The sequence below is a fragment of the Nannospalax galili genome, unplaced genomic scaffold (genome assembly GCF_000622305.1).
Source record: "Nannospalax galili isolate Female #2095 unplaced genomic scaffold, S.galili_v1.0 scaffold538, whole genome shotgun sequence".
Taxonomy (NCBI): domain Eukaryota; kingdom Metazoa; phylum Chordata; class Mammalia; order Rodentia; family Spalacidae; genus Nannospalax; species Nannospalax galili.
This window is the reverse complement of record NW_008343842.1, coordinates 1684811-1700828: the sequence shown is the minus strand read 5'-3', so window position 1 is coordinate 1700828 and position 16018 is coordinate 1684811.

Here is a 16018-nt window from a genome sequence, read left to right as displayed (position 1 = left end):
AGAAGAAAGTTAGAAAGCTAGGCTCAGAGGAGACAGGAAGGAAGAAAGAGGGAGTGGAGAGAGGGAGAAAGAGGGGAAAGAGACACTCAGGCAGAGAGCTGAGTCACCTTTTATGACCTAACCTCAGAAGCCACACAGTGTCAAGTGGCTCAGTGGTTTGAGGAACTTGCCACCAAGCCTGATGACCTGAGTTCCATCCTCTGGACCTACAGGGTGGAAGGAGAGAACTGATTCCTGTAAGTTGTCCTGAGTTCCACATGCAAGTCATTGCACAAGCTCTGCCCCCACAAAATAATAATAATAATAATAATAATGTGAGAAAAGGAAAGAAGTCAGTGTCACTTCTGTCTCCATTCTACTGATAGAGACAGACATAAAGATGTATGTATTAGTTATTTTTCTTTCATTGATGACAAAAACAATTTAAGGAAGTGTTTATTTGGGCTTACAGTTTGAGGATACAATCCACATAGGCAGGGAATATGATGTCAAGAACATGAGGCAGCTGGTCACATGACACCCACAGTCAGGAAGCAGAGATGATGCTGGTGCTCAGCTTACTTTCTCCTTTTTATTCAGGAGGGGACCCAGCCCAGGAAATGATGCCACCCACATTCAGGGACCAGAGGTGTGTGTCCCAGGTGACTCTAAGTCCAGTCAAGCTGACGAGGAAGATCAACCATCACACTGCACAGTTTCAAGAGATGAGAATAAGGTCCACATTTGATGAGGACCTGACAGGTCACACAGGAACCAACAGAAGACCAGACAGTCTTCCGAGTCCCATACTAGACAATGAAATGTGCTATGCATTCCCTGATCCTTCCTTCTTCCATTTGTCAAAGCACACTAATGTGCCAGACATGGAGTGGGGACTATTCACCCCCATATGGAACAGAGCCAGCTCCTCCCTGAGCCTTTCTTCAGAGGGCAGGATCCCAGCTGACAACCTATGGGGGAATATGGGACTCGTCCATTCCTCCCCACCTGTCGGCATCTGAGGAGCTCCCAGGAGAGCACCAGTGTGAATGTCCATCATGCCTGGGAACAGAAGGGTTCACCTCAGCAAATAGAATTCTCACTAGAACCGAAGGAGGCTGTCGAAGCAAAGATACATCTCAAGGGGCATGCTGTCACTTGCCCATGCCACTGGCTTCCCTTCTTCCACGTCCTGGGACTCCATCAGAGGCAGGGGAGGGAAGGCGGCGGGGTTGTGGGGGGACACAAATACTGACCCAAAGTGTACCGCCACTGGCCCCCACTGCTTTTCAGTGCAGATGCCTGCCTGGGTAGAACAGATGCTCACAGTTTGTTGGACTGGAGTGTCTGGACTTGTCTTGTTGCTCCACTCTATCAAAAGCAGCCTGAACCTGGGGCCCAAAAACTGAATGAAGTATACTGTTCTATTTATTATATACCTAACACATTTGATGAATGGATGAATGAATGAATGAATGAATGAATGAAAAACCACAAAATGTCATCCTTTATCACCAGTATCTTTTATATCCAAACAAGAATTCATAACTAGCCACAAGGCAAGCAAGAACAAACCTACATCTCTAGCCCCCTTCCTGCCTTGTAAGCTTTGACCAATGAGCTAGCTCAGTGTGGGACATAAAGCTTCAGGGTCATATCTTCAAAAGGCCCCTTTCTTTCCCTCCCTCATCCCTCCCGCTGAAATCACACATTGTAGAGAGATTTCATGGGCCCTGTGGACAGGAGATTTCAGGGTTTGGTAGAATGCCTACCTAAAAGGTCTCTTTTAGGACACACAGCACCTGATTACTTACACGCAGATTGTTAGCTGAGAGCATGATAAATTTCTATGTGATTTAGTCAGTGTTTGAGTAACTCAACCTCTACCTTAACATGGCAAGGTAAATATAAGCATAAATGGGCTCTCGTAGTGAGTGACTGAATGCTTAAATTACTATTAGATGACAACAGAAGCATTCTATATCGACTATAGAGTTTTACCAGTATCATGTTTTTGAACCCAACAAGAAATGTAGGGGCTGGAGAGAGATGGCTCAGTGGTTGAGAGCACTGGCTGCTCTTGCAGAGAACCCAGTTTGGCTCCCAGCAACCATATGGTAGCTAACAACTGTCCATAACTCCAGTTCCAGGAATTCCTATGCCCTCTTCTGGCCTCTGCAGACATTGCATGCATGGGTGCACTTACATACATGCAGGCAAAACACTCATTCACATTAAAAGAAAAATGTGGAAGAGATGGTTTCAGTGATGGCCTACTATCAAATCAGTCATCAAAGACCCTGAACATCTACATTTTTGCTCCAACATCTTCTGGTGATTTTTATACTTAAAACTTGATGCCTCATGGTCACAAGATGGCTACCACTGTTCCAGGCATTACAACCTCCTCACACAGTCATACTCATAGAAAGGAAGCAGAGAGAGGATCAGGGGACAAGGCAGAGTTATCCTTTCTTAAAAGTCTCCAGCTGACTTCCCCTTGTAACACACTGGCCATCACTGAGACACATCAACACATTCTAGCTGTAAAGGAGACCGAGAAATGAGTCAGTGTTTCAAACTCTTATTAAAGGATAGAAAAGGGAAAAAGGAATGGGTTGGCATTAGTAACCAATATCACCTGGCATGGTGATTAAGTGGACGATGAAATAAACAAACGCTATACAGTAAAAAACACAGCTATGTTCTCCAAAACTCCACTGACAGGGAAAACTCTCAGGCTGGGTTCAGAAAGGGAGGGTCACACAGTGGAGGGAAAGGAGTGTTTCCAGCAGGGAGGTTCGAGTGTTAGAATTCCCAGGGCCGGGGGGTGCTGAGGGAGGAAGCACGGTACCTGGTTTCTGGGCCAGGGTAACCACACAGCAGCAACAGAGAAAGAGAAACCAACTGTGGTTTGGGCATGCAGTGTCCTATATAGTCTCACGTGTTTTAACACTTGGTCCTCGGCTGCTGGTGGTGCTATTTGGGGAGGTTGTAGAAGCTTTTGGAGGCAGAACCATACTGGAGGAAGTGAGTCATTTGGGGGGGGTGGGCCTTGAGGTTTTAAAGCCTGGCTTAATTTCCTGTCTGCTCTCTGTTTCCTGTTGTGCTGAGATGTCAGTAGGGTGACATGTCCCAGTGATGGTCAATGTGATATAAAGGGAAGTCAGCTGGGCACTTTTAAGAAAGGATAACTCTGCTTTGTCACCTGACCTTCCCTTTGTTTCCTTCCTGTGGGTATAACTATGTGAGGCTGTAATGCCTGGATCGATGCCTGCACACTCCTGACTGTGGAGTTACCTGCTTGCCTTCTGCCGTGATGGACTGTAGTCTCTCAAACTGTGAACCGATCTAAACCCTTCTTCCCTCAAGTTGTTTCTTGTCGGGTGTTTGGCCACAGCAGTTTGAAAATGATTAATACATACACCATAACCTGAGGACGATGCAGTTCCTGGAAAAGGAAGCAGGGCTCAGTCAAGCCTAAGAACTGGGCTGGAGAGCTGGCTCAGCAGTTAAGAGCAATAACTGTTCTTACAGAAGACCCAGGTTCAAATCCCAGCATCCACATGGTGGCTAACAACAGTCCTTAACTCCAGTTCCAGGGGATCCATTGCCCTCCTCTGGCCTCTATGGGTACTGCACAACACAGGTGCATTTACATACATTCATGCATAACACTCATATGCATAAAAATAAAAATTAATTAATTAAAAAAAAGACAAAAACAAAACCCTAAGAACCTAGAAAGGGTCTATGGGGACAGAAAGGGCACTAGATGCCAGTGTGGGCAATGACCCCTCAACTGAATGTGTGTTATAGGAAACCATTTCTGCTAACCTGGAGATACAAAAAGCTTTGGGAGTGTTCTAGTTACTTTCCTGTTGCTGTGATAAAAACACTCTGACCAAAAGCAATTTGGGGAGGAAAGGGTTTATTTGGTTTACACTTTCAGGTCACAGTCCATCACTGAGGGAAGTCCAGGCAGGAAGTTAATTAGGAACTTGAAGCAGAAACCATGGAGGAATGCTGCTTACCAGCTCCCTTGCAGGTTCACGCTAGGCTAGCTTTCTTACTCCGCCCAGGACCACCTGCTTGGGGAAGGTGCTGCCCACTGTGGGCGAGGCCCTCCTACATCAACCATCAATCAAGATAATCTTTCACAGACACGCGGTGGGTCAGTCTGATGGAGGAAATTCTTCAGTTGAGGTCCCCTTTTCTCAGGTGACTTTAGATTGTGTCAAGTTGAAAATAAAAACTAAGGGGCCTAGAGAGATGGCTTAGTGGTTAAGGGCACTGTCTGCTCTTAAGGAGGACAGGGATTGGGTTCCCAGCACCTACCCGGCAGCTAACAACCATCCATAATTCCAGTACCAGGGGATCCAGTGCCCTCTTCTAGCCTCCACAGGCACTTACATCCATGCAGGCAAAACACTTGTACACATAAAATAACTAAAATCTTTAAAGTATAAAATAAAAATAAAACTCACCAGGACAAGGGGGCTGTGGGTGACAGTTCCTTATCACTCAATCTTTACATTATAGCAAGCAAAACAGGACACCAGAAAAAAGTTAGAGTTTTGAGAAAAATCATCCAATCTAAACTCCTCCCATTTTACAGGATGGAAGACTAAGGCTCACGGTAGAGCCTGGATCAGAACCAGACTCTGGGTTTCCTCCTGGGCATTGTGCCATTTCTCAAGGAAGAGTTGTGGCCTCCACAAAGTGAGGCAGGAGCCACAGTCTGGGGCTCTCCAGTGTGTGCTGGTACACGAAGTGGGGCAGAACAAAGCTCCTGCCTTCATTCTTACCAACCAGTCCCCAGCATCATCAGGATACAGGGGGCTTTAGTGGGTATGACTGGCCAGCATCACGTGGGCTGTCTGGCATTGTGGTATGTTTCTGGTCACCCGCAGAGCTTGTCAGGGGCTGAAGGACACTGTGGGGAGGCCTCTAGTGAGCCCCTGGACAGGGTGGAGACAGGTCTCCCTGTGGGAAGCATCTGAGATAAATTTACTTCTTAGAAACCAAGAGGAGCCAGCCCAGCTGAGGTTTAAGCTCTTCAGACCCCTGCCAACCTCAGGCTGTTCCCATGGAGACAGGCAGGAGGGAGAGACACAAGGACTCCAGGGCCCTGTGAAGGTGTGGCCCTACCCCAGACAGGCCCGGGCCCAGGAGAGTGCTTCCTCAGAGCTGTAGAATGGGGATCTTCGTCCAGTGTCTCTCCAGTCCCCAGGCCAGAGTCACCTGGATGCTGCACTCCCCTCTGCTCCAGTCCGTGCCCCCAAGTCTGCAGCAGCCCTGGTCTCACAGCTCCTGCAACCTGCTCTCCTTGTAGCAAAGATAGAGCCCAGGTCAGGGGGTGAATGTGAGAAGCGGAAGCAGGTAGACACAGTCCCACCTAGGCCTGGGGAATGGGGTCCCCAGCACAGGGGTGGCGACAATGATATATACCAGTTGTACTAACAGAAACAGAATTATGTGCTGGGGTTCCCCTGGCCCTTTTGTGGGCGTCCCTTCTCTTGGCATTGCTTAGGAATGCCACCCCCCCCACTTCCTTTCACTGACTCCCCAGGCAGGAAGAACTTTGGAGCTCAAACCGTCTCCCCTGTGTTAGTTACTTTCTGCTGCAGCGATAAAACACCATGACAAAGGCAAATTATTTGGCTTCCAATTCCAGAGGGATAAGAGTCCATCATGGCGGGGAGGCATGTCAGGAAGGATGCTGGAGCAGACAGCTGAGGGCTCACATCTGAGGCAGAGAAACTGGAAATGGGATGTAGCTATAAACTCTTAAAGCCCACCCCCAGTGACGTGCTTCCTCCAGCAAGGCCATACCTCCTGAACGTCCCCAAACAGCACCACCAACTAAATGCCCAAATTCTTGATCCTATTAGGGACACCTCATTGAAACCACCACACCTTTCCCACCCTTCCCTAATTTGCTAAAAATGGGCCCAGCCATCTTCATATGTTACTTAGCACATAGTACTCACCCTGGATTCAGTCTCTTAGTCTAGGCTACCTTTCCTCGATTTCTCTCTAGGAAATCAGATACCCTCTGACCCTGGTCTTGAAGCAGAGGCCAGTGGTCTGTAGCAGCACTGACCATGCCAAGTGTTGAGCCTTCAATGTGTAGGACTGGAGCTAGGCCAAGTAGGAAGTAGCCCCTCTTCCCCAACTGTGGAGGGAGGTTGACTTAATATAATGTCTGGCCAGGTTGCATAAGGATTTATGGACAAAGAGCTTCCTACCAGGAATCAGATTAAACAAAGGAATGTGGAAACCTGGAAAGTTCTGGAAATTTCCCGATCTCCTAAGACCTACCATTGTGTGACTTTTCCTGGGAATGTGTGGACCAATCTCTGTTCTCACTCCAGAGTGGGCACTAAGAGCACTAAGGGCACTAAGACTAAAGAAATGGTCCCACCCAAGTCTAGCATGGTGAGCCAGTGATAAAGTTTATTGGGATTACTCAAAGGCACCTACATCAGTGAAAAGCCCACCCCAGCTTGAGTGGAAACTCAGGAAATCTGCATCCCCTCAGCTCTCTGTACAACTTGCAGGCAGCTCCACCAGCAAATCCCCCAAGTTCCTCCCCAATTGTTCACTGTTTATATAATTCCTGGACAGGCCCCCAGAAATCTGGTAACTTTCTCCTGAGTTCCTTTTAAGAATATTGTATTATTTTGTATGTTTGAGTGTATTGCCTCCATGTGTGTAAGTGCACCCGTGTCATGCAATGCTGTAGAGGTCAGAATCTGACCTGTGGACGTCAGATCCAGTGGAACTGGAGTAACAGATAGGTTGTTAGCCAGCATGTGGGTGGGTGCTGGGAATCTAAGCTGGGTCCTCTGGAAGAGCAGCCAGAGCCTCCCTGCATCTGTGTTCTTGGTTTGCCTCTGCTGCCCCTTCCCTCCACCTAAGCTTGAAGAGTGCCTGCTGGAAGCCTTGGGGCCTGGCCCTGCTGCTTTCAACAGTGATCTTCTACCACAATAACAGTAAGGAAGCTGGTTATCGCTTACACATCCCCTAGTGTGCCCCAGTGGCTGTGCCCAGTGTGTCAGGTCATCATCTCCTTTCACCTGTTACACATTGTGTTTTGCTGAAGCAAGGTCCCATGTAGCCCAGGCTAGCTTCAAACTCAATCAGTAGCTAAGGCTGGCCTTGAACATCTGGTCCTCCCGCCTCTACAAACCAAGTGCTGAGATTACAGGCATGCGCTGTTATGCCCAGTTCATCCCTATTTTTCATTAATTATTTATTTTTATTTTATGGTATGAGTGTTTTGCCTACATATATGAAAGTGCATCACATGTGTACAGTGTTCATGGAGGTCAGAAGAGGGCATTGGATTACTCTGGAATTGGAGGTAAGGGCAGCTGTTAGCCACCATGTGAATGTTGGGAACTGAACCCAAGTCCTCTACAAAAGCAGCCAGTGCTCTTAACCACTGAACCACCTCTCCAGCCCTCATCCCTACTCTTATTTTCAACACACAGTGAGGAGAACCAACACTCAGGCTCTGAGAGATCTTATCTTGTCCATGGTCATATAGTCAGGAAGTGAGGGAAGACTCAGAATCAAATCCAGATATGTGTCCCCCTCATATGTGTACTCTTTTATTAATTTTTTAGTTAGTATATACAAAGTAATTTTAAAAAATTGTGTGTGTGTGTGTGCATGCGCACATGAGTGCAGGTACCTTCAGAGGTCAGAAGAGGGCATTGACTCTCCTGGAGTTGAAGTCATAGGCAGTTGTGAGCCACTGGACATGGGTGCTGGGATTTGAACTTGGGGCTTCTGGAAGAATAGCAAGTGCTCTTAACACTGAGCCATATCTTCAGCTTCAACTTGAGAGTTTTACTGTGACATTTTCATACACATCTGTGGTGGTTTGAATGAAAATGTCCCCCATAGGCTCCAAGTGTTTGGACATTTTGTCCCCAGATGATGGTGCTGTTTTAGGAGGTCTTAGAAGGTGTGGCTATCCTGGGGGAAGCACATCACTGGGGTGGGCTTAGAGAGTTCTTAAGCCTTGCCAGATATCCAGTTGCTCTCTTGCTTCCTGTGCCTGCTGGAAGATGTGAGAGCTTAGTTTCTGCTGCTCCTTCTCCTGCCACCATGCCTCCCTGCCGTGACGGACTGTAATTTCCCTGGAACCGTAAGCTCAAAAAAACTTTTCCTTCTGTAAGTTGCTCAGGTCAGTGTTTCTATCACAGCAACAGAACAGTGACTAATACATCATTGTGCTTGGCTCTTGCTTGTCCCTTCCTTCCTACCCTACTTCACTGATTCTCTTCTCCCCCGAATAGTCCATCTGTTTCTATGTCTTACATGTGTGTTGTTACATCTAGATGTCCTATATGAGGGGAAACATGCTATTTATTTCCCTTTCTTCTGCCATGAGCCTCTCTCATTCCCTCTCCTGAGTTGTTTTAGATTCTCATATTCTCCCTTCTATCCCCTTCCACATATATGATACATGACACACACATATATAAATCTTGACTCTGCATATGAGAGAAAATGCATGAATGCTTGTCTTTGTGCGTCTGGCTTACCTTATTTAATGTGATGGGCTCTAGTTCCACCCATTTTCCTGAAAATGACATAATTTTGTTCTTCACTCCATCTGCATACATACCCCACTATATGATACATGACACACACATATATAAATCTTGACTCTGCATATGAGAGAGAAAATGCATGAATGCTTGTCTTTGGCTTACCTTATTTAATGTGATGGGATCTAGTTCCACCCATTTTCCTGCAAATGACATAATTTTGTTCTTCACTCCATCTGCATACATACCCCATGTTCTTTATCTGTTGATGGGCATCTAGGCTGGCTCCGTATCACAGCTATTGTGAATAGGGAGCATATCAATAAACATGGAAGTGCAGGTGTCTCTGTGGCATGCCAATTTCCACACCTTGACATGTTTCCAGAGGTCTGTGCTCTTAACCAGGTTCCTTTTGTCCACCTCGGCTCCTTTCACTGCCTCTTCTTGAATTGGCTTCCCAAGGAGCTCTGCGTTCCTTCCTGGGGGCCGTAAGCCCTCCCCTCAGAAGCCCTTCAATTTCATGAGCAAGCATTGTGGGTGATTTTCACTTCCCTTAGGGATTTTTTTCTTCAATGAACCTTTGTCAGTGGCATGCTATTACATTCAAAGTCTCTTTTCTGGGGCATAAAGGAAGCTGGGGAAAGTTCTACAAGTGATAGGATAGGAAGCCTGGCCCAGGATCCAAGTGCCAGCTTCCAGAGCTATGTGACTCCAGGTTAGACTTCCTCTATCTCCGGTCTGTAAAGTGGGCAAAACGGAGCCCTCTCAGAGACAGCATAAGGGGAAACTTGAGAGGGCTGTGCACATGGTAGGATTAGCCCTCAATTTCCAAGTAGATATTTGAGTTTGCAGATGTGTGGCCAGAGTAACAGCTAACTGGCCCTTGCCCCCTGCCTCCGCTCCTGCTTTTGAGGCTAAGGGACTTGGTGCTCTCGAGCCAAAGAAAAAGTGTACAAGGAGACTTAGGGTGGAGTGAAAGAACGCGGGAGCCTTGGCTGATCAGGTCTTTTCCTCTTTCTCTTCCTCCCTGGGCTCTAGACCTCAGTTTCCCTTGCAGAGCCCTGAGCCTGGGTGAGGATAAGAAAGGCTGATGAGGAAAGTGAGGAGTTGAGGGAAGCCTAGGCTCTGCCGCTCACATTAACCCTTCCTGGGCCTTTTCTCAATTTGGATGACAGCAACCACTGACCCAGGGCATTTCAATTATCCACTTGCCTTACAACTGCACATTTGCCACTTTGGACATGACACTAGATGTTAGTGTTTCTTTCTGGAATGTTTATTCTCTTTGGGGTTTCTCTCACTCAAAATTTGGTTTAAGGGAGCTAGCAAGATGGCTCAGCAGGTAAAGGCACTTGCCACCAAGCCTGACAACCTGAGTTCAATCCCCAGGACCCACATGGTAAGAGAGAACTGACTCCTGAAAGCTGTCCTTTGACCTCCATGTGTATGCTGTGGCATGTACACACACACACACACACACACACAGAGCAAAATCCCTGAGACAAGAGGCTAATTGCCAGTTCCAGGACACACACACACACACACACACACACACACACAATCAATCAATCAATCAATCAATTAATCAATAAATCAATGTAATAAAAAATCTGGGCTCAGAAGAGAGAGATGTCTCAACAGTTAAGAGCACTGGCTGTTCTTGCAGTGGACCAGGGTTCAGTTCACAGCACCCACATGGTGGCTAACAACCATCTATAACTCCAGTTCTGGGAGTATCTGATGCCCTCTTCTGGCCTCTGTGGATACTGAACACATGGGTGCACTTGTATACATGCAGGCAAAACACCTGTACACGTAAAATAAATAAATAAATAAAAATCTTGGCTCAATATCCTTACCTCCATGCTCCTAGTTAATGCCACCTAATTCTTCTCTCTCCTCTCCCAATTGTATGAATATTTTTATTTGAATAAATCAGCAGGAAAAGATCTCAAGTTCAAAACCCCTTCTCAAACTCTGTGATGTCTAATTATAAAAATAATACAAAGAACAGAAGGTGATCTTTATTTCTAATACGTAGTCCTTGATGACTTTTACCGTTTTCTTTTCTTAAGGAAATAAGACCTCTTTTTCCCTGGTTATTAAAAATAATACATGTTCACGTAAGAATATTCAGACAATGCAGAAGGCTAAAGAGGTGAGTCAGAGCCTCTGAATTTCCACCTCTGCCATAACCAGCATTCACACCCCAGTGGCGAGTAAGACTTGGGAAAAGACTTGCACACACATATTCAGAGATCTTTTTATATAACAAACGAGATGGTGTGGGCTGGAGAGATGGCTCAGTCAGTGAAGGGTTTGCCCCACAAGCTTGAGGAACTGAGTTTGATACCCAGCACCTATGGGACAAAAACCCCCCCGGTTCTGGTGTAGTGGTGTGAATTGTAATCGCAGCCCTGGGGAGGCAGAGACAGGTGACTCCCTGGGGCTCACCAGTTAGCCAGCCTAGCCTACTTGGTGAGCTCCAGGCCAGTTAAGCCTTGTCTCAAAAGAAAGGTGGACAGTGCCTGAGGGATGACACCCAAGGTTGTCCTTTGGCCCTCCACACACACTCTCCCAATATGTACCCACACATATGTGCGCCTGTTTACACACTAACACATATAACACGCGCTGATGAGGTGGTAATAGGCATGCTGTTTTCCAATCTACCATTTTCTTTCAACCACGTATTATGGACACTTCTGACCGGCTTTGGAAAATTGCATGAATACCGCGTTCTCAGCCTCTCCAATTTGTGTCCTCCCTATTTCTCTCCGAAAATGCAGAGTCCATGCCCCTGAGCTTGGCTGCAGAGAAGCAGGGGACTCCTGACAGCTTTAGAGAAGACCTGAACAGCCGAAGTGTCAGAACGATGCTGGATTCTGGGACTCGAGTCTCGGGGAGCTGCCAAGTGGACCTCAGAGCAGGAAGCCATGCAGGGCACTGACAGGCTGTATGCCCAGGGAAGATGAATCTAGAAGCAGGAGGTGTGAGAAACTGGCCTCTACCTGGGTTTGGGTGACTTCAAGGAGAAGATTGTTGGCTTTTTTTCTTGGATTTATTTATACCTCAGCCTCTTAAAAGGTGTTATCTGAGCTTTCAACAAAGGACGTATGCAAAAAGGTCAGGATGCTGGAAAAAGAAACACTGGACCAAGGACAACTTCCATCAGAGGCAGAGGACTGGAGCCTAACTTCCACAAGGAAGAAACTGCTTCTCCCTGGGACCCTTTACCTGGGACCCTTAAGGATGAGCTGAGCTGGTGAGCAAGAGACAATGATCTGGGGTGGGGGTGGGCAGAGTAGAGAATCAGGCTGATGAGAAGTTCAGCTTCTGGATGCCCCTCCACATCCTTCCCCTCCTGAATTTTACAAGCTATGAAGACCACATCCCATTTCTGAACCCCGGTGTCCCCATCTGCAATATAGAAATAAAAACAGTTGAGTCATTACTGTTTGCCAGTTTCCTCCAAATTATAATGTTTCTTCCAAGAGGGAGGGGGAGGCTCCTGAGACTCAGGAAGTAATTTTCAAGATTCTCAAAGGCCACAACAACTACATAAGAGCAGACTCCAACCTGCTGAGCTGCAGAGAGGTGATCTTCTCAGACCCGTGGAGCTGCCTGTAAGTTGTGCTGAGAGCTCCAGGGCTGCCGCTCCCATGTTGGGGTGATGCTTTTGAGTCAGCCCTGCTCCTGTAAGCAACCCCCCTTACCCACACTCCTGTTAGTAACCCCAATAAAAATTCATTGATTCACCAAGTTGGACTTTGGTGCAGTCCTTACTTTGATCTGTTGTGAGTTCACTTTCTGGGGTGAATAGACCCCAGAAAACAGACCCTGTGTGTGTTGCATCTCCTGAGGAAAAGTCTTTCACACAATAGTCATCGTGAGTAAACAGGACTCTCTGTAAGTTACCTTACCTACCTGAATACTTGCAGTGGGACCTGCCTGCCCTTGGCCAAGGTCACCTGGAGGATTTTCCTGGTGCACCCACACAACTATGCTTCTGGAATGATGATCACTTTAGGAAGGATGGAAAAGAGAATTTTTGAGACCTTCCTGCATCTGCCCCTGCTAAGTGGGCAGTCTATTCCTGCTAAGAGCTAAAGATGGCAGCCCCCACCAGGTGTGGTGATGCACACCTTTAATCCCAGCACTTAGAAGGGAGAGGCAGGAGGATCTCTGTGAGATCCAGGCCAGCCTCACCTACATAGTGAGTTCCAAATCACTGTGTCTCCTGGGGCTATAAGGAGACTCTGTCTCCATGGAAAAAGGCATCCCCCAAGGTAGCCATGTTGCATATCCATGACCTCTTCATCCAGCCTTAGTGATTGGAACAGAGGTGGCCCATGACAGTGGACAATCAATCAATAGGCTGCTCAATGATGTGTGTATGGCTGGACACACAGCAGTGGCCAGGCCCAGCAACCCGCTCCCTAGAGAGGCTGAGTCAGTGGATGTTGACAGCTGCCATAGAAAGGTGTGTGGAATAGATGGTGCTCAGGTCCTGATGCTTGGGTGGCTCAAGTTCTAAAGGAGCAGAAATGAGTCAGGAGAGGAACTGTGTGGGTGGAAGACACAGAGTTGGGGGGAGGTGGAGGGCTGAATCATGTCAAGCAACTTACCTACTCTCATAACAAATAACAAACTAGCCTCCACCTCAGGAGGAGGCGTCACACAAATATTTCATATATCCCATGACGTGTTGGTTGGAAAGTCAGGAAGATGTGGCCAGATGATTTTTTTTGTTCTGTATAGTGTCAGCTGGAGGATGGGCTGATCTGGAATTAATATGGCTCTGCTCCCATGTCTTCTGGTGCTTTAGTGGGAGTGGATGGAAAGGGAGGCTCAGCTGGGATGGTCAGGGGGACTCCCTGCATCCTGGTCATCTCAGGGAAGTTTGGTGCAGGCAAGGTGATTCAGGGCTCCCTTATAGAACATTCTAGAAGGCCTGAGCTGACACTACCTTGAGTGTCCAGTTCAATTGAACAAACAAGTCGCTAAGGGCACTCCAGATTCAAAGGGAAGGGAAGTAGACTCTGTCTCTCTACAGGAAGTGTAAGGCAGGATTTCCCGCCCTCTTAGATCAGGCGAGGACCTATGAACTTCTACATTTGACGGTCTCAGCACTATCCAAACCTGTAATCCCCATCTAGCATGGGTAAGCATCTCTGTCACAACTCCTGTTGGCTTTTTGGAGTGTCTGTCCCTCTCACTACACGTGTGTATTGTATCTCTCCCATGCTGGAGAGATCTTGACTCTTCCAGCTCCTTGTGAGCTGGTCTACAGCAGTAGTGAGTCCCAAGTCAGGTGTGTTTGCAGGAAGGGATCTATCATGAGCCCTGACAAAGCCCCAGAGAGTTAGGGAGCCCTAGTCTTGTCACCTTGTGGAGCCTTAGTTTCCCCCATGTGAAGCATGGACCTGTCACTGCAACCAAGTAACAAGTTTTCCTGCCTCTTGCCTGATCTCCTTGCAGTTCCCACCAAACACTTACTCAGATGTGACCCTCTGTGGGTGCCAGCCTGCTTTATGACCTCAGCAAGCCCACTTCTTCCAAGGAAAACCGAAGTCGAGATTGAAATAAGTGATGGCGAAGGACCTTGAAGTTCTGAGGTGATAGAAATCCGAGGGTTGGGGTGAAGGAAAGGCTGGCGGGCAACGCTTTGAAGACAGGTGGGCAGCTGACCGGTGGTGAACTAAGACAGCCCAAGTAGGGTACAGAGTAAGATCCTGAGGGAACAACTCTGAGCATGTGGGAAGGGTGACAGGTGCTGGTGCTGAGAAAAAGGTCCCGCAGGCATTGCGTGCACAGATACACTTAACATGAGTGCACACAACACACTCCTACACGTAAAATAAAAATATATAAGAAAAAAATTTAACTTTAAAGATATATTTTTTTATGTGTGTGGTGGTTTGAATGAAGAATGTCCCCCCATAGGCTCCAAGTATTTGAACGCTTTGTGGCCAGTTGGTGGCGCTGTTTCTGGAGGTTTAGGAGGTGTGGCTTTGAGGGAAGAAGTGTGTCACTGGGGGAGAGCTTTGAGAGTTCTTAGCCTTGCCCCACTTCCGGATTTCTCTCTCTGCTTCCGGTGAGTACTCATCTTTCTGCTCTGGCTGCCTCCCACCATGATGAACTCTCATCCCTCTAGAACAGTAAGTGCAATGAAATCTTCCTTCTTTAAGTTGTCTTTGTCATGGTATTTTTTACAATATTTTATTTATTGCTTTTTATGTGTATGAGTGTATTTCCTGCATGTATATAAGTGTGATGCAATGCCTGAGGAGGTCGGAAAAGGGTGTCAGATCCCCTGGAACTGGAGTTACAGATGGTTGTTAGCTGCCATGTGGGTGCTAAGAACTGAATCCAGGTCCTCTGGGAGAGCAACCAGTGCTCTTAATGACTGAGCCATATCTCCAGCCCCTAAATGTCTCTTTTTAAAAGAAATCTCTTCCCTGAATCCCTGGCCCCAAGTGAGGACCATCTTTCACAGGCCTCTCTGTTCCATAATGATATACTTCTTGGTATCAGGCTTAGCTTCATGTCAGTCTCTCCCAACAAATAAGAAATTCCACAAAAGCAATGGTAATTGGTATTTGTGGAAAAACAATGAATGAATGAGAACACAGAGCTCGCTCTGGGCAGACAGGACCCAGGTAGCCCTGTGCTGAGGTCAGAGAGCAGAATCCACAGTGACAGGTGGCACAAAGGACAACTGCCTTTGCCCAGCCAGCCTGGCACCTCTCTGTCCCTCCCCCAAACTCCAACACACATAGACTAGCTCCCAGTTCTAGAACACTGCAGCTTTATTGATTGAAACAACCGAGTCCGCAACTAGAGGTTACATTTGGGGGTTTGGGGAAGAGTGAAAGAGGGGTGATGGGGAACGGAGGCTAGGTGGAGACAGAAAGCAAGGCAAGGTAAAGAGGTGAGGACAGAGTCGTGGGACTGAAGACGACCCCAATGCGTGTCGCCCCGAGAGTGGGGGTCTCCTGTTGTGCTTTTTACCTCAGTGGCAGGATGGGCGGGGCAAACGCATGGGCCTGGGTGTATGGGGGGGGACGGTTCTTCCTATGAGGCCCCCAGGGCTGGAGCAGTCCTGCTTCCTGTCCCTTCTGGGCTGGAGGTAAGGACTAGGTGAGCAGGTGGCCTTGGGGAAGGGGTGGTGGTGCCTGGGGACCCTGTGGTGCAGCCCCCTATTGCACAATTGAACTGAGATGGGGACAGTGGGGTGGCTGGGCAGACAGTGGGAGAGTGCTGGGTGGGAGGGCATTTCCAGCAGGGCCCCTGAGCAGTGGATGCAGGCCACACAAGGAAGGGAGAGAGATGGGGACAGGAAGATGCTGTCCCTATGAACTTCAGCTTTCTCACCTGTACAATGTGGGTGCTGAGTTAGATACCTCTAATGTCCCTTCTGGTACTAAGGGTCAAGAGATTGCCAGGAAAGAGTGGTCCTTCTGCCCCAA